At 39.3% G+C, this 26,699-nt stretch overlaps 1 protein-coding gene across 4 annotated transcripts in view; it reads left to right on the forward strand.

Moving 5' to 3' along the window:
• Positions 1 to 26,699, forward strand: part of AKAP6 (A-kinase anchoring protein 6) — a 598,070-nt gene that overhangs the window by 559,359 nt on the left and 12,012 nt on the right. The window lies entirely within an intron of this gene.

The raw sequence follows: 26,699 nt of genomic DNA on the forward strand, positions 1-26,699 counted from the left end.
AGAACATAAAATATTTTTTGGAATTTCATGTAATATCTGAAACATTTATATTAACATAGTTCCATACAAATAACCCACAGAAAGTTTAGTATTAGTTGTTTTTTTAAAAATTTTAATTTAATTTATTTTTTTATACAGCAGGTTCTTATTAGTCATCAATTTTATACACATCAGTGTATACATGTCAATCCCAATCGCCCAATTCATCACACCACCATCGCCACCCCCCCACAGCTTTCTCCCCTTGGTGTCCATATGTTCTCTACATCTGTGTCTCAACTTCTGCCCTGCAAACCGGTTCATCTGTACCATTTTTCCAGGTTCCACATACATGGGTTAATATACGATATTTGTTTTTCTCTTGCTGACTTACCTCGCTCCGTATGACAGTCTCTAGATCGATCCACGTCTCTACAAATGACCCAATTTAATTCCTTTTTATGGCTGAGTAACATTCCATTGTATATATGTACCTCAACTTCTTTATCCATTCGTCTGTCTATGGGCATTTAGGTTGCTTCCATGAGCTGACTATTGTAAATAGTGCTGCAATGAACATTGGGGTGCATGCATCTTTTTGAAGTATGGTTTTCTTAGGGTATATGCCCAGTAGTGGGATTGCTGGATCATATGGTAATTCTATTTTTAGTTTTTAAAGGAATTTCCGTACTGTTCTCAATAGTGGCTGTATCAATTTACATTCTCACCAACAGTGCAAGAGGGTTCCCTTTTCTCCACACCCTCTCCAGCATTTGTTGTTTGTAGAGTTTCTGATTATGCCCATTCTAATTGGTGTGAGGTGATACCTCATTGTAGTTTTGTTTTGCATTTCTCTAATAATTAGTGATGTTGAGCAGCTTTTCATGTGCTTCTCGGCCATCTGTATGTGTTCTTTGGAGAAATGTCTATTTAGGTCTTCTGCCCATTTCTGGATTGGGTTGTTTGTTTCTTTAATATTGAGCTGCATGAGCTGTTTATATATTTTGGAGATTAATCCTTTGTCCACTGATTCGTTTGCAAATATTTTCTCCAATTCTGAGCATTGTCTTTTCGTCTTGTTTATGGTTTCCTTTGCTGTGGAAAAGCTTTGAAGTTTCATTAGGTCCCATTTGTTTATTTTTGTTTTTATTTCCGTTACTCTAGGAGGTGGATCAAAAAAGATATTGCTGTGATTTATGTCAAAGAATGTTCTTCCTATGTTTTCCTCTAAGAGTTTTATACTGTCTGGTCTTACATTTAGGTCTCGAATCCATTTTGATTTATTTTTGTGTATGGTGTTAGGGAGTGTTCTAATTTCATTCTTTTACATGTAGCTGTCCAGTTTTGCCAGCACCACTTATTGAAGAGATTGTCTTTTCTCCATTGTATATCCTTGCCTCCTTTGTCATAGATTAGTTGACCATAGGTGCGTGGGTTTATCTCTGGGCTCTCTATCTTGTTCCATTGATCTGTGATTCTGTTTTTGTACCAGTACCATATTATCTTGATTACTCTAGCTTTGTAGTAATCAAGATAATATGGTCTGAAGTCAGGGAGTCTGATTCCCCCCACTCGATTTTTTTCCCTCAAGACTGCTTTGGCTATTTGGGGTCTTTTGTGTCTCCATACAAATTTTAAGATTTTTTGTTCTAGTTCCGAAAAAATGCCATTGGTAATTTGATAGGGATTGCATTGAATCTGTAGATTGCTTTGGGTAGTATAGTCATTTTCACAATATTGATTGTTCCAATCCAAGAACATGGTATATTTCTCCATCTCTTGGTATCATCTTTAATTTCTTTCATCAGTGTCTTATACTTTTCTGCATACAGGTCTTTTGTCTCCCTAGGTAGGTTTATTCCTAGGTAGTTTATTCTTTTTGTTACAATGCTAAATGGGAGTGTTTCCTTAATTTTTCTTTCAGATTTTTCATTATTAGTGTATAGGAATGCAAGAGCTTTCTGTGCATAAATTTTGTACCCTGCAACTTTACCTAATTCATTGATTAGCTCTAGTAGTTTTCTGGTGGCATTTTTAGGATTCTCTATAGTATCATGTCATCTGCAAACAGTGACAGTTTTACTTCCTCTTTTCCAATTTGTATTCCTTTTATTTCTTTTTCTTCTCTGATTGCCGTGGCTAAGACTTCCAAAACTATGTTGAATAATCATGGCGAGAGTGGATACCCTTGTCTTTTTCCTGATCTTAGAGGAAATGCTTTCAGGTTGTCACCATTGAGAATGATATTTGCTGTGGGTTTGTTGTATATGGCCTCTATTATGTTGAGGTAGGTTCCCTCTATGCCCACTTTCTGGAGAGTTTTTATCATAAATGGGTGTTGAATTTTGTCAAAAGCTTTTTCTGCATCTATTGAGATGATCATATGGTTTTTCTTCTTCAATTTGTTAATATGGTGTGTCCCACTCATTGATTTGCATATATTGAAGAATCCTTTCATCCCTGGGATAAATCCCACTTGATCATGGTGTATGATCCTTTTAATGTGTTGTTGGATTCTGTTTGCTAGTATTTTGTTGAGGATTTTTGCATCTATATTCATCAGTGATATTGGTCTGTAATTTTCTTTTTTTGTAGTATCTTTGTCTGGTTTTTGTATCAGGGTGGTGGTGGCCTTGTAGAATGAGTTTGGGAGTATTCCTTCCTCTGAAATTTTTTGGAAGAGTTTGAGAAGGATGGGTGTTAGCTCTTCTCTAAATGTTTGATAGAATTCACCTGTGAAGCCATCTGGTCCTGGACTTTTGTTTGTTGTAACATTTTAAATCACAGTCTCAATTTCATTACTTGTGGTTGGTCTGTTCATATTTTCTGTTTCTTCCTGGTTCAGCCTTCAAAGGTTATACCTTTCTAAGAATTTGTCCATTTCTTCCAGGTTGTCCATTTTATTGGCATAGAGTTGCTTGTAGTATTCTTTTAGGATGCTTTGTATTTCTGCTGTGTCTGTTGTAACTTCTCCTTTTTCATTTCTAATTTTATTGATTTGAGTCCTCTCCCTCTTTTTCTTGATGACTCTGGCTAATGGTTTATCAATTTTGTTTATCTTTTCAAAGAACCAGCTTTTAGTTTTATTGATCTTTGCTATTGTTTTGTTTCTATTTCATTTATTTCTGCTCTGATCTTTATGATTTCTTTCCTTCTGCTAACTTTGGGTTTTGTTTGTTCTTCTTTCTCTAGTTCCTTTAGGTGTAAGGTTAGATTGTTTATTTGAGATTTTTCTTGTTTCCTGAGGTAGGCTTGTATAGCTATAAACTTCCCTCTTAGAACTGCTTTTGCTGCATCCTGTAGGTTTTGGATCATCGTGTTTTCATTGTCATTTTTCTCTAGGTATTTTTTGATTTCCTCTTTGATTTCTTCAGGGATCTCTTGGTTATTTAGTAATGTATTGTTTAGCCTCCATGTGTTTGGGTTTTTTACGTGTTTTTCCCTGTAATTCATTTCTAATCTCATAGTGTTATGGTCAGGAGATGCTTGATATGATTTCAATTTTCTTAAATTTACTGAGGCTTTATTTGTGACCCAAGATGTGATGTATCCTGGAGAATGTTCCATGCACACTTGAGAAGAAAGTGTAATCTGCTGTTTTTGGATGAAATGTCCTATAAATATCAATTAAATCTATCTGGTCTATTGTGTCATTTAAAGCTTCTGTTTCCTTATTTATTTACATTTTGGATGATTTGTCCATTGGTGTAAGTGAGGTGTTAAAGTCCCCCACTATTATTGTGTTACTGTCGATTTCTTCTCTTATAGCTGTTAGCAGTTGCCTTATGTATTGAGGTGTTCCTATGTTGGGTGCATATATATTTATAATCGTTATATCTACTTCTTGGATTGATCCCTTGATCATTATGTAGTGTCCTTTCTTGTCTCTTGTAACATTATTTGTTTTAAAGTTTATTTTATCTGATATGACTATTGCTACTCCAGCTTTCTTTTGATTTCCATTTGCATCGAATATCTTTATCCATCCCCTTACTTTCAGTCTGTATGTGTCCCTAGGTCTGAAATGGATCTCTTGTAGACAGCATATATATGGGTCTTGTTTTTGTATCTATTCAGCAAGCCTGTGTCTTTTGGTTGGAGCATTTAATCCATTCACGTTTAAGGTAATTATCGATATGTATGTTCCTGTTACCATTTTCTTAATTGTTTTGGGTTTGTTTTTGTAGGTCCTTTTCTTCTCTTGTGTTTCCCACTTAGAGAAGTTCCTGTAGCATTTGTTGTAGAGCTGGTTTGGTGGTGCTGAATTCTCTTAGCTTTTTCTTGTCTGTAAAGCTTTTAATTTCTCCATCGAATCTGAATGAGATCCTTGCCGGGTAGAGTAATCTTGGTTGTAGGTTCTTCCCTTTCATCACTTTAAGTATATCATGCCACTCCCTTCTGGCTTATAGAGTTTCTGCTGAGAAATCAGCTGTTGACCTTATGGGAGTTCCCTTGTATGTAATTTGTTATTTTTCCCTTGCTGCTTTCAATAATTTTTATTTGTCTTTAATTTTTGCCAATTACTATGTGTTATTGGCAAAATAACTATGTTACTATGTGTCTTGGCATGTTTCTCCTTGTGTTTATCCTGTATGGGACTTGCTGCAGTTCCTGGACTTGGGTGACTATTTCCTTTCCCATGGTAGGAAAGTTTTTTTTGTTTGTTTGTTTGTTTGTTTTTTGTGGTACGAGGGCCTCTCACTGCTGTGGCCTCTCCCGTTGCGGAGCACAGGCTCCAGATACGCAGGCTCAGCGGCCATGGCCCACGGGCCCAGCCACTCCCCGGCATGTGGATCCTCCTGGACCGGGGCACGAACCCACGTCCCCATCGGCAGGCAGACTCTCAACCACTGCACCACCAGGGAAGCCCCCATGTTAGGGAAGTTTTTGACTATAATCTCTTCAAGTATTTTCTTGGGTCCTTCCTCTCTCTCTTCTCCTTCTGGGACCCCTATAATGTGAATGTTGTTGTGTTTAATGTTGTCCCAGAGGTCTCTTAGGCTGTCTTCATTTCTTTTCATTCTTTTTTCTTTATTCTGTTCCATGGCAGTGAATTGCACCATTCTGTCTTCCAGGTCACTTATCCATTCTTCTGCCTCAGTTATTCTGCTGTTGATTCCTTCTAGTGTATTTTTCATTTCAGTTATTGTATTGTTCATCTCTGTTTGTTTGTTCTTTAATTCTTCTAGGTCTTCGTTAAACATTTCTTGCATCTTCTCGATCTTTGCCTCCATTGTTTTTCTGAGGTCCTGGATCATCTTCACTATCATTATTCTGAATTCTTTTTCTGGAAGTTTGCCTATCTCCACTTCGTTTAGTTGTTTTTCTTGGGTTTTGTCTTTTTCCTTCATCTGGTACATAGTCCTCTGCCTTTTCATTTTGTCTGTCTTTGTATGAATGTGGTTTTCATTACACAGGCTGCAGGAGTGTAGTTCTTCTTGCTGTTGCTGTCTGCTCTCTGGTGGATGAAGCTATCTAAAAAGCTTCTGCAAACTTCCTGATGGGAGGGACTGGTGGTGGGTAGAGCTGGGTGTTGTTCTGGTGGGAAGAGCTCAGTAAAACTTTAATCCGCTTGACTGCTGATGGTTGGGGCTGGATTCCCTCCCTGTTGGTTGTTTGGCGTGAGGCAACCCAACACTGGAACCTACCTGGGCTCTTTGGTGGGGCTACTGACAGACTCTGGGAGGGCTCACGCCAAGGAGTACTTCCCAGAACTTCTGCTGCCAGTGTCCTTGTCCCCATGGTGAGCCACAGCCATCCCCTGCCTCTGTAGGAGACCCTCCAACACTAGCAGGTAGGTTTGGTTCAGTCTCCCCTGGGGTCACTGCTCTTTCCTCTGGGTCCTGATGCGCACACTACTTTATGTGTGCCCTCCAAGAGTGGAGTCTCTGTTTCCTCCAGTCCTGTTGAAGAGCTGCAATCAAATCCCACTAGGCTTCAAAGTCTGATTCTCTAGGAATTCCTCCTCCCGTTGCCAGACCCCCAGGTTGGGATGTAAGATTTTATTTTATATGTAAGATTTTATTTTACCTTTAATTTTTCCTTCTTCAATGCTTTTTCCTTTATACAGATCCAAGTTTCTTACCAATATTTTTGTCCTTCTTCCTGAAGAACTTCTTTCAATGTTTCTTGCAGGGCAGGTCTGCTGACAATGAATCCCTCAGTTTTTGTTTATCTGAGAAAGTCTTTATTTCTCCTTCACTTTTGAAGAAGTTTTGGGATATAGAATTATAGGTTAGTGATTTTTGTCTTTTGATAATTTATATATTTCACTACAATTTCTTCTTGCTTGCATGGTTTCTGATGAGAAGTCTGCTGTAATTCTTGTCATTGTTCCCTTATAAGGGAGATTTTTACCCACTCTGACTTCTCTCAAGATTTTCTTTCTCTTTGGTTTTTCTGCAGTATGAATATGATACACCTAGGTGTGTATTTTTTAGTGTTTATCCTGCTTCCTGGCTCATTGTTTTAGTGTCTCATTAATTTGGGAGTATTCTCAGCCTACTTCAAATATTCTTGGCCTCCATTCTCTCTGCCTTCTCTTTCTGGTATTCCAATTACGCATATATTGTACCCTTTGAAATTGTCCCAAAGTTCTTGAATGTCTGATTCTTATCACTTTTTCTCTTTGCATTTCAGTTTGGAATTTTTTGTTGACTTATCTTCAAGTCTACCAAAGGCATTCTTCACTTTTCTTTTACAGTTTTTTAAATATCTAACATTAAATTTTTATTCACTCTTAGAGTTTCTATCTCTCCGCTTACATTACCCATGTATTCTTACATGTTGTTTCCTTTTTCCATTAGAGCCCTTAATATTTGAAACATAGTTATTAAAAATTTTCTGTCCATTAGTCCCCAAATATGTGTCATATCTTTCTGATTCTAATGCTTGTTTTGTCTCTTCATATTTGTTCTTTTACTTTCCTTTCAGCATGCCTTGTAATTTTGTTGTTGTTGTTAAAGCTAGACATGACATATCAGGTGATAGAAATTGAAGTTAGTAAGGTTGAGGTTTTATGTTAATCTGGCTAGGAGTTGAGGTGTATTTCATGTTTCCCATAGCTGTAATTCTTTTATGCGGAGCTTCAGATTCCTTTGGTGTCCTTGTTTTTGTCTCCTGTATTGCCTTTGAGTTTTCCTATGAATTCTTCCTCAGACATCTTGCAGCTCTTTTAGCTCTGATCTGCTATTATTGTACTGGACCCTTTGTATAGTGATAATGATTGGGGGAGGAAAAGTGTTCTATAATTTTAAGGTTATCACTGAGTTTTAGTGGGCCTATGCCCTTGGGCTGTGACCTTCGTAAATGTTTCTTAGCTTCCTCACCTTCTTAGGTGAGACAGGAAGGCTACAGGGAGTGAAGTCAGAGAGGTGCCCTTCCCTCAGTTGGGATAAGGCTCTGGTAAAGATGTTTTTCCCAGCAAAGTAAGCCTTTGTTATGGAGAATGTTTTGGATATATTTCACAATGGTTACTCTTCCGCTCCCCCTGTCAGAACCACAAGGGAATCATTCTTGGCTCATCACTGTGAGAACCTGCTGGGGTTCCTGGAGGTAAAACGCATGAAAATGTGTCCCACCCCCACCCCCCAAGACTATGGTCCCTAGGAGTTTTTCACTCTCAAGCTGACCACATGCAGCCTTCAGCAAGTCACTGAAATTACTATTTAATAGTTGCTACCAATTTATGGCTCCAGTGACTTCAGCTCCAGATGATCAGATCTTATCTATGATTCTCTAGATTCACCTGTGTCTACAGATTTCAGGGTAACAGTTTGCCCTGCAACCTCAGTTCTCTGATGGGTCCAAGAAAAGTCACTGAGTTTCAAGTTGCTTAGCTTTTCCTTCTTTTGAAGACAGGAGTGACAACTTCCAAAGCTCTTTACCTGTAGGAGCGAAAATAGAAGTCCTCAGCACTGGTGGAAATGAAGGGTTCTAGTCCAAGCTAGGACTTTAAAGCCTGATCCAAGGCTGCAGGATGTAAATCCAGGAGAAATCTAAGATACAGGATCAGGGTCAAGCAGGGCTAAGAATCCAGTTCTTAGAAAGCATCAACCCAAAAGGGCCTGGGCAAGAGGTTGAAACTCAGATTGAAGCAGAGGGACTGTAAGCAGAGAGAGCCCAAGGGCAATGAGAATGATTCCCAAAGGAGTGAAGACCTTTTCAACTGAGAATCTGAAGAAACAGAACTGTTAATGGTGGAAGTGGGTTTGAGCTGGAATGTAAACTCCCATTTACCTTAGTAATTTTTGTGTGACAAAATTGATGAAAGGACACACTCCGTTTTTTGTTCTCTCTACCCTAACGCTAATCTACTCCTATTGCCACAGCCTAGTGGCTAGAGTAGACTCCTTGCTGGTGTGCTTACTTCCAAGTAGCCCCTCCATTCTACACAATGTACCACTGTCGGGCTTCAGTGACTGAAATGCTGTTATAATGATGTTATTCCACTGAATAAGGATATGTTGTAGCTCCATTTTGCTTGTAAGTCAAAGTTCATAATCTTCCAAGACTACATAGGCTGGTCCCACTCTGACTACTGCCAACCTAAATAAGGAGGTAAACTGAGGCAAGCTTGAATTACTAGAAATTGAGTTTATTTGTGAATAGCAGAGAAATTGCAATTCAGGAAAGGCATGCTGTAGCAAGCTACAGGCAAGTCCATTGAGGGTTTGGGGCAGGCTCTATTTACGTGCAGGGAGCCAGAGTCCAAGCAGTAAGTCCATTGGCTTGAGGATGGAGAGAAATTCTTGGTGGATATTCATTGGTCAGGAGGTAAGTCTCAATCCTCTGTAAATTGGGCATTTACAGGGAACTTAGTCTCTCAGTTATTAAGTTCTGTTCTTCTGAAGGACTGTGCATGAGATTTTCCCTTTTATATCCTCCAGTTCCATTTTAGATTGAAGTCCTTTCACACTACATAAACCTTTGCCCCAATAATTGTCCATCCAGTTAGTTTTAAATGTCAAAAAAGAAAAAAGGTGGGCAAAGGGCATGATTAAGTGATTCACAAAGTAATAAATACAAATGGTTACTAAACCATTGAATAGATAACCAATCTAAGTAGTAATGAAAAAAATGCAAAGTAACACAGTTTGTCAGTTGTTATTTTTTCTCCCGTCAGAAAGAGGGAAAATTTATGACAAATTCCCCTGGTAGAGAGGTGAGAATGGGTTGCCAACTGGCATAATCTTTAGCTATTTATCAATATCCTAAAAAGTGTTCATGCCCTTTGGCCTAGTTTTTATCCTTCTCGAATTTGCTTTCAGAAGATAATCTGAGCTCTTTATCAGAACATGCCTATCATGTTTTATTGACAAAACCAAACATAATGGGAAACAATAGGGATTTTGAATAATATATATTTTAAGTAAACATTCTAGTAAATTGATGGAATATTTAAAACCATTAAAAAAATCATGATTTTTCAGAAATTTTTTCATGGCTTATTGGTCTTTCTTTCTAAATGGCTCTAAAGTCCATCCAGTTTTCCCTAACTGTATACCACCTTAGTCCAAGCTACTAGCCTCTCTCATAAAGTGTTTAGGATACTGTTACCTGGCACAGAGAAAGTGTTCAATAAGTGTTAGTTGTTATTATTCTTATTCTACCCGTATCACTGCAGTAGCCTCAACCATTGCTTTCCGCATACCAACTTTTGCCCCCTTTCCAGTTCGTTCACTACACTGTAGCCGGTGTAATCTTTTAAAAATGCTAATCTGATGCCACCTTGCCTGCTTCTCCAGAACAGTCACATATCCTCTCCCTGTAGACCAGACCCACTTTCTGCCGTCAGGCCCTCAAATACAGCATGCTCCCCCCTGCCTAAGTGCCTTGTTCCTTCCGCCTTCACCACTCACCCATACCAGGAGTTCCCTCCCAGAAAATTTGTATTATCCTTCAGAAAACAGCTCAAGAACCACTTCCTTAGGCGACTTTTTCTTGACCTCCTAGAGTAGATCAAGACCACCACTTCTATTTTGGCACAGATTGTGATCTCACTCACTAGGTCTGAAAACTAAATCTTGTCTGTCTTATTCAGTACTGAGCATTCAGTAAATATGTGTTGACTAAATTTGCTGAATACATATTTATTGGATGAATGAATGAAGTTGTTGAAAAAGTTCATGATAACTTGCTTTAGTATGCTTATTTTTTTTCTTTCTACACTAGTCAGCCGTTAATTCAGTCTTCATTTACCTACCTCTCTGCCTTCTCATATGTTTATGGCTTTCTTAACCAGAAAAACCTCTAATTATATTTATCCTCATGTATAACTGCCCTTCCATGTATGCTGAATCAGTTAGAGATGAATTAAAATATTGAAATCCTTATCCCTCCTGGTGTGGGGAGGAGGGCAGGGTAGGGCCTGGGAGGAGTCCAAGCCATTTATTTGCCTTTTGCAGTGAGCAACCTCTCCTTCCTTCCCAGTATGTAAGTCTATATTAGTATTTTCTATATGTCATATCTTGAAAAAGATTGGGAAGCACAGGTCTAGAAATAATAGGTATTAAGCCTCAATACCAACCCGCTGATCATGAAGCAATAGCCACATTTAAATTTTGATTGAACAGAAAACATCTAAGTGGAAATGCCACTGGGGTAAAATAATTTTCTTATCCCACTATAGAAAGATCAGATTTACTCTAATTTTCTTTTTTATACAGGGCTAATATTTTAGGTCTGTTGTTTCACTTGAATTATGCTTATGATTTTTTTTAACATATAAATGACTAAGTTTGCTGAATATCAAAGAAAAGATTCTATGTTATTTATCCAGGGGGTTAAAATTGAAACACCAATATTGAAAAAGCTAATTTTTGCATAGAGGAGTGTAGTAGTGCAAAATAGTACGAGCAGGCCCATAGGCCTAAAGTCAGAGTACCTAACGCTGTTTTACTATAGATTAAATATTTTCCCAAGCCATAATACCATCAGTGTATCACTCCTGATTATGCAAGTTTGGGATTCTGAATATTTAACCTATTTGCCAAGATGGTTTGTTGTCTGATTCCATTGGGTCATAGTATCGGAAGGAACTGAACCTATTGGCAGATAATGATCAAGTGCCCCTTGAGTACCTGCTCCGTGCTCAGCATTGTTCTGAGATTTGTCTATACAGAAGTAGTTCAGGACATGACCTTCAGTCTCAAGGAGTTTGCAAGCTATATGGAGTGATATAGTAAGATAATATTGACATAGATGAGACAATAATTATTCCAAGCTGTGTTTGGGCTGAAAAGGACAGTACCAGTTAGAAAACTAAATGCAAAGCTGCAAGATACTTGAGAGGTGAGTCTGTGCTCAGTTCACTTTTGTATCTGTTCAGTGCTTGGGCCGTACTATGTAGTAAGTATTTAATGAACATTTGTTGAACAAATAAACAAATGTTAATACTAAATTGTGTGGTTCTATTACTAGTGTAAGAATCAAAGGAGAGGGAAATCACTGAGGGCTGAGTATTCAGAGGAACCTTCATAGAGGAGTTTCAGCCTGAATTTTGAGATATTTGGTGAGGGCAATAGAAACCACATTCTTTCATTCAATCAAAAAATATTTATTGAATACCTACTATGAATATAGGCATGGTAACATACATGAACAGTGAATATTCTTGAGGCAGTAACTATAGTGAAGGTCAGCTTTGGAGGAACATTAAATTAAATCTCAGTCATTTTTATATGACCAGATTAAGGAATGCCTTAGAAGTCAGTCAGGGGACTTCCCTGGCGGTGCAGTGGTTAAGACTGCGTTTCCGATGCAGGGGGCACAGGTTCGATCCCTGGTTGGGGAATTAAGATCCTGCATGCCATGCAGAGCAGCCAAAAAAAAAAAAAAAAAAAAAGGTCAGAATAATTTGAAGAGAAAATGACCATTGCAAGTTGTTTGTTTGTTTATTTGTTTTGTTTTGTTTTAGTGAGAGGAGTAATGCAATGAAAGGATTTATTTTAGGAAGCTTGGTTTGAAAGTGGTATGTAGGATCATCCTGAACATGTTGTTGCTTCTTCTGTTTTTAAAAATGTCTAGGGATAGATTTTTCGCAAACTGTCATGGGAGTCTATGAGAATGTTCTGTTGCCCTTTTAATAAAAAATCCTTTTGGTATATCTTACCTACTTTTTCCTGTTGCAATGTAATTCCATTTCTTGCGTTTGGAGTTCTGGAAATAGAGAATTTTTTCATTGTTCAAGTCATAGTAACTTCCGAAGTGCTATAGAAAATAAGTCCCAATATAGCCTTTTCCTCACCTGGTAAAATAACTCCAGCTTCCTTGACTGTTCTGAAATGGTTTGTTTCTTCAGCGTTAAAACACATTCCTTGACTGTTAAACTCTAATGATATCTAACTAGATTCTCTCACATGGCCCTGATTTCTCCCTTTGTTTTTACACTTAGGCAAGAGTAGGGGTAGTGACAATTACTTCTAAAAATTAAAGAGCTAGACGCTCCTAAAATAATCCCATTTCAAGAGTAGTTTTTGCAGGTAAAGAAAAGTCAACCCTGTCCAATGCAGGATAAAGAATTTTTTATTTGGTGGAAGCTCAAATATTTTACATTCTTTTTATTCCTTACCATATCACCATCATCATTTGTTATGTTACTTTCTTAGCTCTTTATATAGCTCTTGTCATCCCCAAGGACTAGAAAAAGACTTACAGCAATAAACATCCAGAGAGATGTCCCTTCTTCCTTAGGACACCTGTACATCTAGATATGGACGAGAAGGGTCAACTGACATGCAAGAAGAAAGACAAGTTAGCTGAGAACTCTAGGCAAGTCCTGTCCACTGGATGGTGTATCCTGATGGAGCTTTAATGGGCCCAAATGGCCTGCTGGACCTCTCTAACCAAGGATTCCATTCGTGGAACTTAAACTGTCAGTTAAGGAGCACAGTGCTCAACTGAAATTGTCAAGTGTGGAGAAAAGGCTAGATAGGAATTCAGGTGTCTTTGTATATTAAAGGTTGTTCTTGTGAGATCACTAACCCACCTCATCCAAATTGATGCACATGAAAATGGGTTTGTTATGAAACAAAAGGACAGAATATTAGGGGATCCAAAATAATACACGCCCTTCTGCTCTTTTCTTGTTTTACAGTCTGAAAGAACCCACTTCAAATAAGGAAGGGAGTCCAATTTTCAAAAAGCAATTCTTCCTTTTTTTTTTTTTTCTTTCTGAGTGACACTCATACAGTAGCAGTGGTAAAATAAACAACAATGTGTTGGATTTTGTTTCTCTTTATCTATATGACATTTGTGTCATCACCGTAGCTCTAATCCATATTCAGGTCTTCATGTTTGGTGTGCAGTAATATGTAAATTATCTCGCCAGCTGCATGGAGCAGTGTTTGTTTATTCTATTTCTTTTGGCACTGCACAGAACTGAATTTCTGCCAAAATGGGGCTGCTTCAGGGAGCACTAATGCTCCAGGAGGAAGTTTTGAAAGGAAACGCACATCATAAGTCTTCACTCTGTGAAGCAGCAAAATCAAAACAAACTTTCTGTTTACCAAAATATCGGTATTATGAATATAAAATAATGTGTTTGTTAAAATATAATGAGCACGCTGCCTATCTCCAGGACGCCTGGTGTACGTGGGCTTTGGAAATGAGGACACAATGCTGAGAAAGCTAGTGTATTTTTATTCTTGGAAAGGAAGTAGGTGAAATGAAATAGACAGAGACAACATCTAGAAGTTTAAGGGGAAAGAAATATTTTAACATGCATATTAATCTCTGGAAACACATGGCATTTACATGCATTTAAATGTGGACAGCTGTGGCGTTTTAAGTGTTAAAAAATTTCATTAATGATGCATAGAGCTATCTACTTCTGTTGGCAGGCCTTTCAGTCTTCAATCTGACACTTCCTTTTTTATCCAGCAAGCTAATTTCCCCTCTTTTGTGAGGAGTAACTGTTTTCACACTACTGCTTACCCAGCAAGCCTCCTTATTGTTTCATGGTTAATTATCTTCTCCAGCTTCACCTTCCCCAGCAAAGGAAGCAGGGCTATGCCTCCCCAGCACTAATGAAAGCTGGGTTTTATGGGTACACTGTGTAAATAAACGCAAGGTCTGATCAGACAACATAATAAACGAGTTCCTAAAGTTTATGGAGTCAGAGCTCATCTAGTGGTTTTACTGAATAATGAGGGAAAATGGTTAATTTTGTGGGAGGGGGGGCTTTAATTTTGGAGAAAAAAACCAAACTCTTTGTTACCTTAGTATAGAACCTATCTGTAGATAAACATAAGGGATCTCTGTTTATCTAAGTGTTCCCCGTTCTTCCTAATAACAGCAATGATATCTGCCAGGAGAATGTCTTGCACGGAGTAGGCCTTTGAAAAACATTGTTGACTTGGTAGGAGGTGGAGGTCCCCTGGCTTTATATTTTCGTGATTACTTGCCATTTATTAAGAAAAAAAGTAGCCAAGCTTTCTGTAGTCAAAGTATGCCTCAGTCTGCACTGACTGCAAGCAAAGCAGAGATGTCACAAATGCTACCATGGTCGCATGCTTGCAGTAGTAAATTGAGCAGGTCTGGCCCAGGTAATTAGCTCCACTGGCCATCAGTGTCTTGCCTCTCTGGACTATAAGCTTAGTATATTCTCTTAGTTGCCAGCTCAAGGGCCCGTATCTGAAGAGTTCGGGGTTTGAAATTATTTTTGGTTATTTGTTACATTGAAAAAGGATTTTAAGGGATTAAGGTGACCCTAAGCCTCTAATATTCTTTTTTTATTTTTTAATTTACAAAATGAATTCACGTTTTGAGATCATTTTTCCTCTAGAATGAAATTTTTTTTAACATCTTTATTGGAGTATAATTGCTTTACATTGTTGTGTTAGTTGCTGCTGTATAGCGAAGTGAAACAGCTATACGTATACATATGTCCCCATATCCTCTTGCATCTCCCTCCCACCCTCCCTATCCCGCCCCTCTAGGTGGACACAAAGCACTGAGCTGATCTCCCTGTGCTATGCGGCTGCTTCCCACTAGCTATTTTACATTTGGTAGTGTATATATGTCCATGCCACTCTCTCACTTCGTCCCAGCTTACCCTTCCCCCTCCCCGTGTCCTCAAGTCCATTCTCTATGTCCGTATCTTTATTCCTGTCCTGCCCCTAGGTTCTTCAGAACCATTTTTTTTTTCTTTTTTTAGATTCATATATATGTGTTAGCATACAGTATTTGTTTTTCTCTTTCTGACTTACTTCACTCTGTATGACAGACTCTAGGTCCATCCACCTCACTACAAATAATTCAATTTCATTTCTTTTTATGGCTGAGTAATATTCCATTGTATATATGTGCCACATCTTCTTTATCCACTCATCTGTCGATGGACACTTAGGTTGCTTCCATGTCCTGGCTATTATAAATAGAGCTGCGGTGAACATTGTGGTACATGACTCTTTTTGGATTATGGTTTTCTCAGGGTATATCCCCAGTAGTGGGATTGCTGGGTCATATGGTAGTTCTATTTTTAGTTTTTTGAGGAACCTCCATATTGTTCTCCATAGTGGGTGTATCAATTTACATTCCCACCAACAGTGCAAGAGGGTTCCTTTTTCTCCACACCCTCTCCAGCACTTACTGTTTGTAGATTTTTTGATGACGGCCAATCTGACTGGTGTGAGGTGATACCTCATTGCAGTTTTGATTTGCATTTCTCTAATGATTAGTGATGTTGAGCATCCTTTCATGTGTTTGTCTGTAATCTGTATATCTTCTTTGGAGAAATGTCTTTTTAAGTCTTCTGCCCATTTTTGGATTGGAGTGTTTGCTTTTTTGATATTGAGCTGCATGAGCTGCTTGTATATTATGGAGATTAATCCTTTATCAGTTGCTTCATTTACAAATATTTTCTCCCACAGAATGAAATTTACATTTCTTTGATTTGGGTTACAGTTTGAATTAAGGTCCCAACATTTAAAACTCTCAAGAGCCTCCTTCATGACAGCCCAGGACCAGAGCTTCTATTCCAATGAAGACTGAATTTTTAAATCTAATCGGAGCTCAGAATCATTACTATTTTTCCCTTGAAATCTCAAAAAAAGAAAATCCCCCAGGGATTCTACATTTTTTAAAAGTAAATTTATTTATTTCATTTATTTTTTATTTTTGGCTGTATTGTGTCTTCATTGCTGTGCACAGGCTTTCTCTAGTTGCAGCGAGTGGGGCTACTCTTTGTTGCACTGCGCGGGCTTCTTATTGCAGTGGCTTCTCTTGTTGCGGAGCACGGGCCCTAGGTGCATGGGCTTCAGTAGTTGTGGCATGCGGGCTCAGTAGTGGTGGCTCATGGGCTCTAGAGCACAGGCTCAGTAGTTGTGGCACACAGGCTTTGTTGCTCCGCAGCATGTGGGATCCTCCAGGACCAGGGCTCGAACCCGTGTCCCCCCACACCGGCAGGTGGACTCCCAACCACTGTGCCACCAGGGAAGCCCAGGGATTCTACATTTTTAACATGTCTAAGGACTCTAGGAATCAGAAGTATAAAATCTCTTGGAAACTTACTTCAAATACATTTACTACCTTCTAGGAAAATTCATCCTGAAATTTCAAGCAAATTTTCTAGCCTAAAGTGTAACTTGTATATTCTCCAGTCATTTTATAGAAGGAACAGTATAGGTCTAGGGAGCTATTCTAGCAGAGGTTTTTCAGTTCTCCTTAAGTCTAAAAGCAGTTGTCTTTAAAGGAGGCTATTAAAACAAAAATGTAAATCAAGTCAAGTCAGATGTATAAACAAAGGTTAACCCATTTAAGAAAACAAATCATAACTGACTTCCTTGTTAATCATGTTAACATTGGGCCAATCAGATAATAAACTGGGAAAAGCAAGAAACAAGTTTGGTTGACTGGCACAAATAAGATGGAAAAGAGATTAAAATGATATGTACCATTTTTGGTCATTCCAACATTTTTCTTGTTTTCTTTCTCTGAATGGTGAGTTGTAATCACACTATTAGAATTGAATGGAAACAAACAAAACGAATCCCATACCCCTATTTATCTGAGAAGAGCAAACCATTAAAAACAGCAGTAGCTGGGACTTCCCTGGTGGGGCAGTGGTTAAGAATCTGCCTGCCAATGCAGGGAACATGGGTTCGAGCCCTGGTCTGGGAAGATCCCACATGCTGCAGAACAACTAAGCCTGTGCACCGCAGCTACTGAGCCTGCGCTCTAGAGCCTGCGAGCCACAACTACTGAGCCCACGCACCACAGCTACTGAAGCCCGCCCACTCAGAGCCTGTGCTCCACAACAAGAGAAGCCACCACAATGAGAAGACTGTGCATTGCAACAAACAGTAGCCCCCATTCGCTGCAACTAGAGAAAGCCCGCGCACAGCAACAAAGACCCAACACAGCCAAAAAAATAAATTAAATAAATAAATAATAAATTTTAAAAAAGAAAACAGTAATAGCACAATGTTTGTTCTTAATGTGGACCTTTAGAGAGTGAAAAGACACAACAATTCTCTCAACTACTGGGTTGGCCAAAAAGTTCGTTCGGGGTTTTTCCGCAAAATGGTACCAAAAATCCGAACGAACTTTTTGGCCAACCCAATGATATGTACTTCATAAAGGACACTGATCCTGGACGTGAGTGAACTTTGTCAGCTGATATTTGGCTTTGCAGGCAGACTTCAGCGTGTTGGCAAAGCTCTCCTTGTACATGAAGCTACCTCAGAATCATGCCACAAATCTGTGTTCTTAAAATTCAGTCTGAAAGTTGGGAAACTAAGTCTATGTCAGTAAAACTTCACTTGTTTACAAGACTGTTCTCCTCCTCTTTACTACAAATATACTTTGTAGGTTTTAAAAAATTGTAGGTTTTATTAATGGGAGCCCCTTATCATAAAGGGAGGAGCAGGAGTATACTAAGACAAAGGTGAGGCAAAAATTACATCCCAAGGCACAAAACTCAAATGTTATGTCAACTTTTGACAGTCGAAAGGCAAACACCAAACAGAATAATGACAGAAGAATGGGGCCAGATGTTATCATTAGGGGAAAAAATCGTTTATGCAACTTGGCATGTGGGTCTGTTGTCATTCAAATAGTTTTACTATGTGGTAGAATGTAGAAAATGCCACCATTTTACTACGGTTGGGTTTTTTACAACTTTATTGAGTTTATTTTTCTTTTGTACTTCATTTTATTGGTTTCAGTTCTACACAGTACTGAAGAGGTCAGATAAAGAAATTCCTTTTATTTAAAAATCTCTTCCCAAGTTGTTGTTTTTTTAAATTCATTTTTAAATAATCCTAAATGTAGATACTTTCTTGCAACTCTGGGGAAAATTTTCTGGAAAACAGAAGAGTGACTAAAAACAGAAAAATAAGCCAATTTTCCTATTCAGTCTGTTCTGAATACAATAAAATTTCAATGTTTGCACATAAAGCAATATTTAAGATAAAATAATTTATTTTCCAGTGGAAGTAGATTATTTTTCTAGTTATAATACTTTTAATGAAACATTCAGAGTTGGGTGGGAAAACAACTTTTTCCTACAGTGGATGCTTAACGAATAATGATTTATACAATAATTAATTTGTTTAAAAATAGCTTGATGCAAGAAATTCATCTTTGCCACCTAGCTTTAATATACCAACACTGAGGTTACTACACCTAAGAGTTATTTAGACATTTTGACAGTAATTAAATTTATTTAATTTATTGGCACAGACATGTTGCCTTTTAGTCAAAATAGTACTGTGACACTGAAGTTACAGAAAGGGCAGAAAGAAGTGCTTATAATTTGTGTTTCCTTCTTTCTTCTATGGAATTCCTCCTTACAGCCTCACAATCACCCTGTTTATAGAACCTTAAATTTCTTGGCAACCTGTTCTTCACACAAAAAAAATCAAACTTAAAAAGTATTAAATAGGGGCTTCCCTGGTGGCGCAGTGGTTGAGAGTCCGCCTGCCAATGCAGGGGACACGGGTTCGTGCCCCGGTCCGGGAAGATCCCACATGCTGCGGAGCGGCGGGGCCCGTGAGCCATGGCTACTGAGCCTGCGCATACGGAGCCTGTGCTCCGCAACGGGAGGGGCCACAACAGTGAGAGGCCCGTGTACCGAAAAAAAAAAAAAAAAGGATTAAATAGGATTTCTTTGGTTTTTTGTTTTCAAATGGATACAGAGTCAGGATGGGTTACTGTGTCTGAAGTTGAGGGAAGAGATGTTAGAACAACTGAAGAGTTTCCTGTACATTCTGTGGCCTCCACGGTTTCTCCATTTGTGCTCTCCTTCCACGACTGGTGCTAGAAGGCAAGAAAGGCGGTGAATAGCACCTGGTAGGACCAGGCTCCCAATTTCAACCGCAGCTTTACTGTGGAACCTGGATTCCTTCAGGTTACTCTCAAGCACATCCTGTGCTCCTTGCCTCACCCACCAGCCTCTAGGACCTGCCCTTTCCAAGGCAACAAATAACTTTCTTCTTGCTAATTCACTGGCTTTCCCTCACCTCCCATTCATCTTATCTTCTCTGCTTCTATAACACTCTTAACCACCTGCTACTTTAAAAGGATTCTTCTCTCAGTTCCCAGAATTTCATACCAGTCCTACTTGGATATTCTTCCTGTGTTTCTTTTGCTGGTTGCTCATCCTTCCCTTGAAGGTACCCACAAGGCTCTGTCCCATCTGCCTTTGCTTCTTACTCTTCCCTCTTCTTGCAGTGTCCCCCTCCTCCAACCCTTTCTCTGAATGCCTTTCTCCTCAATGTAGCCTATACCACCCTCAAAATAATAGACAATCAGGCCTCATGTGGCTAAACCTATGGTAGGAGAGTCTGTAGGGTGAAAAGAAGCCAAACAGAACTGTGGGACACACTATCATTTAACAGTCGGCTTGAGTGGATTTTACAAGGAGGCTTAGCATCAAGGTAATCAAAGGAGGAGAAAATATCAAGAAAAATGGAGTCAAATGCTGTGGAGGAATCAAGTAAAATAAGGGCAAAGGAGAATCAGTTGGACTAGGCTGTCAGAAGGTCACTGTTGATCCTGCCAGAGGGTTCAGCAAATGAGGGCTCTGGTAATCACACTCCTTCTCTCTCCTCAAGAGACTGTTGCATCGAAATGAGTGAAGTTGAACTAAGAGAAGTATTATACACAGGACAGTCTTTCCTTCAGCATTTCTGGGAATGATGGGCATGCATTCAGACCAAACAAAGAAGCCTGTAATAAAAAATTATCTTTATTGATAATATATGTACAGTGATGTAAATGAGTTCAGAAATATCTGTTGTAATATTTTTGTAAGCAAGTTCCTCAACAGAGCGATGATGTCCTGTTATGTTTGATGATCTTACAGGTTCAGAAACAGTAAGACCGAGGACTACTATTTGCTTGGGTTTTTTGGGGTTTTTTGTTTTTCGGCTTTTTTTGAGGTGAAATTAACATAACATAAAATTAATCGTTTAAAGTGAGCAATTCAGTGGCATTTAGTACATTCACAATGTTACATAACCGTCACCTCTATCTAATTCCAAAACATTATCTAATTCCAAAACATTTTCATCTCCCCAAAAGGAAACCCCGCACCCATTAAGGAATCGCTCCCCATTCTCCCCTCCCACAAGTCTCTGGCAACCACCAATTTTTTTTTTTTTTTTCCTGTGGCACGCGGGCCTCTCACTGTTGTGGCCTCTCCCGTTGCGGAGCACAGGCTCCAGACGCGCAGGCTCAGCGGCCATGGCTCACGGGCCCAGCCTCTCCGCGGCATCTTCCCGGACCGGGGCACGAACCCGCGTCCCCTGCATCGGCAGGTGGACTCTCAACCACTGCGCCACCAGGGAAGCCCTAGCAACCACCAATTTCGATTCTGTCTCTATGAATTTACCTAGTCTGGCTATTTTACATAAATGGAATTATACAACATATGGCTTTTTGGTGTCTGACTTCTTTCACCTAGCATAATGTTTTTGAGGCTGCTCGCTCTTATAACTGAGCAGTAGCACCAGTTATACAGTCAAAAATTCTCCATGTGGTTTTGTCATGGCAAAAAAACAGCAGAACCTTTCCCCAGAGTTCTTCAACAATTCATGAGACCACAGACAAGTCTTTCTTTGCTCATTAAATAATTTTTTGAGAACCTGCTCCCTGCCAGGCATGGTTTTAGTTGCCAGGGCACTAGTGGAGACAGGACAGAGGAGCCCCTGCCCTCATAAAGTTTATAGCTGGGAGGAAAACCCCTGATTCTCAACACTGAACTCTCTTTCGTCCCTGGTTCCTGTTGAAAACTAAGGCAATTTTTGCTATTGTAAAACTTACTTTAAAACAACATCTAATGGATTTTTCATTTTCAGCTAATTCAGAAATATCTCTGTAGCCAAGACTAGGAAATATGTCCACGTCAGTACTCATTTTAGTGAGATTTGTGAGATGACTTTGGGTTTTACTTGTCTGTTTTGAGTTTCTGATCAGCTTTGTTATTGAAAAAGAGCATTCACTAGAACAGTTTTTGATCATTAGTGTGAGATAGAATTTCAAAGCTTTTTCTGAGCTGAGACAAGTTACTTTAACATTATTGTCAATCTGATAGATAGTGAGCAGGATTTGATTGCTCTAATGTGTCAGTTGTGATAGAATTTCACAGACAATAGACCTGCCTTTTGAAAAAAAAGATTATTTTCAGGAAATAGAAAGTCCTTGAGCTATGGGCCCTGCTGAGGGCTGGACAGGCTTCTTTTCTCATCTGGCTTTTCCTAAGGGATAAGCCCAGTGAGGACATGCAAAGACAAACCCACACCCCATTTGCAGTGCAATGGGAGTGAGTTAGGGGCCTAACTGGTGTTGATTTCATTGGATTCCATGCATGTGGTTGCACTAAAGAGCTTAGTCAACAAACCACCAGTCTTAATGCAAACCTTGATAAGGTTATTTAACAGTCAGCTGCACTACCTTCCTTCTCTTTATAGGCAGTATATGCCGATAGCTGCAGTCCTTGTACCACTACTGTGTGTCAGGCCCTTCCCATAGGACTTCACAGACATCTTATCATTTAAAGCTCCCAACAGTCTCTAAGATAGACACAGTGTGCTCTGATTATCTTGAATAGATAAATGGTGGAACTGAGGCACACAGATGTTAAATAACTCGTCCAGGATCATACCACTAACCTGTGAAGGGGGGGATATCCAGGATTCAAACCCAGATCTGTTTGCCCCAAATCCCAAAATGTTTGATAAACAGTGAACATTTTTGCTTTTTATCCTATTTCTCTTTTCGTCTATATTTTTTCTTGCTAACTCTGAATCTGTTCTCTGCCCAACAAGCGACAAAGTACTACAAACTCTGAATTCTCATAAAAGCTGTCTTTCTATTTATTAAGGACTAGCTCTTTCTTATGGTTGTTGATGTTGTTTTTAAAAAGTTTCTACCTCAGTCTAATTCAGGAAAATAATTATGCATCTAATGATCAGACACTTTGGTTTTTGCATTTGGAGGGGTGGGAAAATATTGCATCAAAAAAGCAGAGTGAGTATATGAAGGGGTGGAATATCCCCTCATTTAAATGGATTCCCCCACCCTGATCTATATATTATTTTCTCCCTGTTTCCATCGCCACCTCAGGCTTCCCTGTGTTCTGCTTTTTGCCCTAGGGTAAATATGCTTATCTTTATTCAATTACGGTTAATGCTGTTTATGTTTTTGTTATTTTTATTTATTGTATGTTTTTGTTGTATTCTACTTTTCCGCAGATAAATCTTTCCTCCCAGGGCTTTGCAAGTGGTGTTGCTTAATAAATTCCTGGATCTAGAATACACAGGGGAACACAGATTGCAAGACCTCCTAATGGTTTTGGCCATTCTGAGCACCAGAAGTTTGACTGGAACGTTCAGTTCATCCTAGTCTTTTCGAGATACTTTAGTTTTTCAAAAGTTACAACTTTTTAAAGGAAATTAAAGGAACTCAGAGGTAGCTATATCAGAACTCTGTTGGGTTTTTGTTTTATAGAATGTCAGGTTCCTTCGTCTCCACTCTTTAGCTGATAATGTGTTTCTCATTGCTTATAAAAATCTACCATAACCTAAAATATTATCAAAATACTAGAAGTGCAATCCTGGGATACCTAACTCAAAGTCATGCAAGTACAGAAGGAAATTAATTTAGATATGTATTACTTGCTGCAACTGGAATATTGGTTCTTTCATCATCATCATATTTCTCCAGCCACTTTTTAGTTACTTTCTCTGCATATATTACACTAATATAAATAACCTGCCTCCAAGAATAAAAAATAAAGTAACACCAATTAAGTCCACTTGGTCTTGAGCAGATCTGTAAAGATGTGTGTGTGTGTATGTGTGTGTGTGTGTGTGTGTGTGTGTGTGTTTGTAATTCTTTATATAGAGCCCTTGGTTTAGGCCAAAATTCTGCACCAGTGAAACAAGTTTGTAAATGAAAGGACTTGGCACAAATGAATTTAATTCAGAATTATCTCTGGAAAGCCAGACTCTCTATTGGAACCTCGTGTACTACTCACCATCCTTTTGGCTTCACAAATATTCTTAGATTTTTTTCTAAATCCATGCTTGATTTATCACTTTATCAAAGAAAGGAACATTCGTGACTTTTTAAAAAGTACCAGACAATTCCTCTAGAGAAAAAACAACAACAAAAAATGCTTAACTAGCTTGAGGATTATTGGCTATTTGGGGCTATCATCAAAGAGAGCATTTGACCAAATAATTTTACAGCCAGTTAACATCACTCTGTACACATGTCTTTTTTTTTTTTCAAAGACAACTTTTTCTGTTATATAAATATTGTAATATCCTTCCTCTTGGAAACTTTTCCTATTTTTTGCCCCCAAGGTATGTTTTATGTTTGAAGTTAAATCTTGAAGAAATGGAGATTTTATTGAAAATATTGACAGAATTTAATTCACGACAGAAAAAAAGTGAATGAGGGCAGAGTGAGTAGCACTTCTTTGATATGTAAAATTTAAAGTCTAAATTGAATGATTTTCTAATGGATCTTGTCAGATATTCCCCGCAGTTGACATAAAAATTTTTTGGAAGTTACAATAAATTTAAGAGATTTATAGGAAGAAAGAATTAAGAAGGGTAAAGGACAATATTACATACAAAAGTTTCAACTTCTCCTATGGAAATTTTCCACTCTCACTACATTATTGAGCAAAAGATTTGTTCTTTTAGATGCTGCCGCAAGTTTTATACGTTTGTAGGCTTGCATTTGTAAAGCCATAAAGGCTTTGGTCAGAAAATGACTGTCATGGAAGGCAAGTCCGAATCACAGGCATCACTTGGGCTAAGCTCCCAGCGCACATCCAGATGGCAAGGTTCCTGCAGCTAGTGTAAGCCCCCCGGTTTGGGACTCTCACGGAAAATCTGTGCTTCTAAATGTTAAAGTCAACCAGAAAGTTACAGAGAGAACTCCTTTGAAAGACGAGTTCAATTATTTATTAGCATTCTCAGAGTACAGTGTCTCCAAGATAGTATTTGAAATTAATATACTATTTGATTAGACTGATGGATTGTTTCTACAGCTGAAGATTTTAACATTCATTAGCCGTACTAACTGGTCGTTAGTACTTCCTTTATCAGCAAGCAAAGAATAAACAGAAATTCTAATAAAAATTCATCACGGTGAACATACTCCATACCTAAGTGAGCGTGGTGACGGCCAGTGTACTAGATTAACTGCTGTAACGTTGGCAGGGAATATTGTGTTATAACATTTAAGAATATCCCTTAATTAATGTTTACCTTGTATCTGGACTCTTTTAAACTTAAGTAAGCTATACAGATAATCTCTTACATAACCAGTATAATAAAGTGCTAATGGTTTTTTTTTTTTTTTTGCGGTACGCGGGCCTCTCCCGTTGCGGAGCACAGGCTCTGGACGCGCAGGCTCAGCGGCCATGGCTCACGGGCCCCGCCGCTGCACGGCATGTGGGATCTGCCCGGACCGGGGCACGAACCCGCGTCCCCTGCATCGGCAGGCGGACTCTCAACCACTGCGCCACCAGGGGAGCCCGCTAATGGTTATTTTATACTGAATGTGTTTGTGTGGTATCCTTCAACTATTAGTTTCCGGAAGGACTGAGGACTTCTTAGGAAAGTTCTGTGAATGTGCTGCTGGTAAAGCCTTTTTCCCACTCCTGAGGAAGAAAAGCATCATGGCCTGTTTTTCAACCAGACTGTTAAAATAATTCTGAATTGTAATGCAAATATGCTCACCTGTTAATACTGTGGGACACCTCTCTCTACCTACCATGTCATGAATCCCTTGTGGTTTTTATAATTTTTAAAAAATTTATTTATTTTATTTATTTATTTTTGGCTGCGTTGGGTCTTTGTTGCTGCGCGCAGGCTTTCTCTAGTTGTGGTGAGCGGGGGCCACCCTTCATTGTGGTGCGCGGGCTTCAGTAGTTGTGGCACACGGGCTCTAGAGCACAGGCTCAGTAGTTGTGGCACACGGGCTTAGTTGCTCTGCAGCATGTGGGATCTTCCCGGACCAGGGCTCAAACCCGTGTTCCCCACACCGGCAGGCAGATTCTCAACCACTGAGCCACGAGGGAAGCCCTCCCTTGTGATTTTAAGAGCAAATTGAAAGGAATGATGAGAAGGGTTCTCCCTTCATGAATTAAGGCCACTCTAGAGCAATTCTCCATATGCACTGAGAATTATAGCTGCTTTATACTGACTGCTTCCTCAGCCCTTCACAAGCATTAGCCCATTTAGTACTCAGAATTATCTCCAAAGATAGATAATGCTCACCCCCTTGAAAAAGTGACGTGAGGAGACTGCTGCTTGGAAAGGTTAAGCAACTTGCCCAAGGCCATGCAGCTGGTTAGCAGCAGGTCAGCACTTCAGCCGCTCTGCATCGTTCTAGAATCCTGTTCGTCCACCTGGTTACCCTGCATAAGCATAAGCTGAACCGCAGGGTTCTGTTTGAGTTTCTGTTTGTAGGTGAGCCTGTCAGGGCCTGCAGTACCTGTATCACCTCTCTTGGCTCTAGCATGAATCCAGACAGCTGGCCAGCAAGTGAGGATGGTGGAGGAATACAGAGTCCAGGAGCGCATTCAGCTTCTATGTCCCAGAATGTGTCAGGCTCCACCAAGCAGGGTTAAAATCAAGAAGTCCAAGGAAAGATCAAGGTCCCAACTGTGCAGGCAGAGAGCAGCATAAGAGAATCTGGGCTCCTTCATCCTTGGAGTCAGGAAGTCCTCAGATAGTTGTTATTGTAGGGCTGCAGGTGGGCTGGAGCGGGAGGTTAGTGCCTGTTAGAAATAAGGAGGCAATAGTGAGAGAAGTTAACAAGGATCAAAGTGGAATCTCTGTCATAGAGAGGGACTGGGGAAGAGAGGGACTGAGAGAACTGTGATTAAGAAGCTGCCCTGCAGCACTGGGGCCCGAGACGCAAGGTCCAGAAAGATGTAGGTATGGAAACCAGTCGGAGGTTGCTCATCTTGGGTCTGATTGGGAACAGAGCCAAATTCTGAAGAAGAAGAATGCTGAAAGGGAAGACAGTGGAAAAGATAGACACGTGAGAGCCTCTGGCCTGTGAATGGCTCTACAGGTAGATACAACTCTATTCTCTTTTCCCAGGCAGAAGCTGCTTCAAGTGGAGAACCCAGGAATAGAAGCAGGAGGGGGTTCACCATATGTGGCTGCAGATAGTACTCCATTATGAACTCCAGAACTGAGATAATATCAGAGTGAATATTCCCTAAAAGATGTCATAAGCTATACCCT

The sequence above is a fragment of the Monodon monoceros genome, unplaced genomic scaffold (assembly GCF_005190385.1).
Source record: "Monodon monoceros isolate NGI ecotype Baffin Bay Population unplaced genomic scaffold, NGI_Narwhal_1 Super_Scaffold_21, whole genome shotgun sequence".
Taxonomy (NCBI): domain Eukaryota; kingdom Metazoa; phylum Chordata; class Mammalia; order Artiodactyla; family Monodontidae; genus Monodon; species Monodon monoceros.